Source organism: Triticum dicoccoides, chromosome 2B (genome assembly GCF_002162155.2).
Source record: "Triticum dicoccoides isolate Atlit2015 ecotype Zavitan chromosome 2B, WEW_v2.0, whole genome shotgun sequence".
NCBI lineage: Eukaryota > Viridiplantae > Streptophyta > Magnoliopsida > Poales > Poaceae > Triticum > Triticum dicoccoides.
Genome location: NC_041383.1, coordinates 8,534,803 through 8,537,597, shown reverse-complemented (window position 1 = coordinate 8,537,597; position 2,795 = coordinate 8,534,803). Strand labels below are relative to the sequence as shown.

Sequence of the window (2,795 nt, the reverse complement as noted above, 5' to 3'; positions counted from 1 at the left end):
CATTTGGATCGACGAGCCATTTCGCGAATCAATAGAATGTCTCTCTATCCATATCTATTCTATCTTTATATGACGGGCCATAAAAAAAGAAGTATTTTTTTATGGCATGCGGGATGATCGCGCCTAGTAGCCACATATCAGTTGCGCTCAATATGCGGGATTTCCGTTGGATTAGATCTTTCGCTTTGACGAATTTGGACCTAGCGAAAAGGACTCTAAGCCTTCGCGCAAACAAGCAAAGTAGAAGCAAGACAAGGAAGCGGAGCTGTCGTAGAAGCAGTAGCTTCCCCCGACAATATACAATACAACAGTAGCGACCATGAATAAAAAAGCCCCTTGTTTAACGAGTTCGCTGCTTTTCCCAGGCCAGAGAAGGGCAACTACTTATTGATTGATCGCCTTTCTTTGATATGTGTTCAAGTTAGTACAATACAAACTACAACTAGATCAAAGCGGAAGGGCCACTCACTATAGAAGCTATAACTAGAAAAGCCCTACCCAATAGTTTAGTAGTCGGCCAAACCCCCATGCTCACGACATGTTCTTGATATTGATTGAGTTGGAGGGAGTCAGAGACTACCACGGAATCCTTCCATAGTCACCCCGGTGACCTTCGTCACCAAAGCGTCACGACAGTTTCCAAGACCCCTCATATAATCTCCAGTGGGGATCAGTCGGAGGACGTAGGAATGCCGACCACTACATAAGCCGCTGGCGGAGAAAGCTCGAAGAGCTTCCCTTCATTCGCTTCGCGGGAGTCGCACACAGCACATAGCTGGAAGTCAGAGGGCCCGTACTACCTGCCTAACCCTTTGCTCCGAGGGACCGTAGAACGGAAAGCGCCTTATAAACAACTCGGCAGAAGGGAAGGGGCCTATGTATTTGCATGACCCCTGCGGATTTGACCCTACCTACACCCGAAGCCAATCCCCTAGCGGTCCTGCCACCACGCCGCAGAACAGGAGCTCGTGTGGAACCTTGGATTTCTGGCATAACAGCGGTGGAAGGTATCAAAATATTACGGCCGCATAACCATAACATAGTATATACACTAAGGTCGGCCAAAATATGGACACCCGAAGGGCCCGGCGCGCACAATCCTATCCTATCCGAGCCCGTCATTGCATGCACTTCGGACAGCCGTCCGTAGCATCATAAGGAGCACCTCCCTTTCGAGGTACCAAAATGGAACGGTCTTTATTTGTGTTGTTAGTTGGTCTTTCTCAACGTGGTCTATAGCACGAAAAACCATTCTTTACAAGATAGGGCCGTTCACATGAAAGAAAATACAAAATCCATTCTTCATGGTCGGGCGCATTTCTCCAAATCCTCCAGGATCACAAGTGGAAGCTAAGCAAGGGTGGGGAGGCTGCGAGCTCCGCGTCGAACAGAAAGAAGCAAGCAGGGGGTGTTGCCGTAGCGCTCCGGAGAGCAAGCGTAGGCAACCAAACTAAATAAGGCTACAAAAGTAGCTAGCTAGCGTTTTTAAGCTGGCTGCCTTTTCTAGCGCGCGTACTCTTCTGTGGAGTCGCACGGAACGAGCCTTGTCTTCCCTCCAACGACTAGCTCCCTTTTCTTGTTCCGGTCACCCTTCTCTTGCCGTGAAAGGACTTTTGCCTGTGGTGTGGTCCAACCCGTGGGCGGAGTCGCCCTCATCCCCCCATTGCTCAGTGCTCCCTGCAGCTTCGCTGGGCTTTACCCGCGTGGGCGCGGGCTTCTATAAGAGAATGAAAAGCTCTCTTTTTACAATAAAACGCGAACCGCGCGGAGCCCAGCCTTTTTCATTTTCTGCCGCCACTGGGTGGCCGCAGGGGAAACACAGCCCGGCCGCCTCTCGGGAAAGGGGGGGTGGGCCTACCTATCCCGAGGGAGCAGCTGAGAGGTTCCATATGCCGAGCTTATCACAATTATGGATATTCACAAGCAACTAATTGTTCTTATACTCACATAAGTATAATGAGAGACGAGTGAGACGCCTTTAGCTCCTAGAATGCCTTCTTCAACTTTGCTATACGCAATTCGTGCGCCAAATAGAACTGCTAGACTACGTCGAGTTGTGACCACTCATGCCTCTAAAGAGCGAGGCAAAGGGTAACACTAGGGCGGAGCTCCACCTTTTGTTCTTCCAGCTCGGACTCCTAAACTAGAAACTATATAAGAGGCACGAGATGATCAGGTGTGTGCACTAAATCTCGACATGATGAAAGCTTATGAGAACTTCACTGCTATAGCCGATACGGGATCTAATGACTTATTTCTTAAAATAGGGTTTTGTGACTACCGAAAGTGTCTCTTTTCATGACACAGGGGGGGTCTCTGTGGCCCTAGTTTCTTTGGCCCATTTGAAATGAGCTACGAATAGGTCCTACTTCAGACAATCCTTCCTTGTCCCTTCAGAGGAGATGAGTGGGATGACGAATGAGTTCTTTAAACATCTCTATACTGCTGAAGGTACTGAAAGAATGGAGGATGTTCGTTCTGTCGACAGTTCCTCGGAAAGTATCTCAGGCAATGAATGAGAAATTGACTGCGCCCTTTACTGGTTCTGAAGTGTGACCTTTTTAAGATGTACCCTGAAAGGCCGCTGGCCCGGACGGCTATCCAGCCCACTTTTTTTCAGCGAAGGTGGGATTTCTATGGTGATGAGGTTAGTGACTTCAGTTACCTTCTCGGTTCTTTTCAATGGGGAGCGTCTTGAGGAATTCAAACCTTCTCAGGGACTACGCCAGGGAGATCCAATCTCTCCGTACTTATTCTTGTTAGCAGCAGTTTAGGTATTCGAAATAGCGAAATAC

The 2,795-nt window shown here is 48.8% G+C and overlaps 1 pseudogene; it reads left to right on the top strand.

The window, feature by feature from the left end:
* The window catches only part of LOC119360172, a 16,308-nt pseudogene extending 13,752 nt beyond the window's left edge, over window positions 1-2,556 (top strand).
* Window positions 2,557-2,795: the final 239 nt, after the last annotated feature.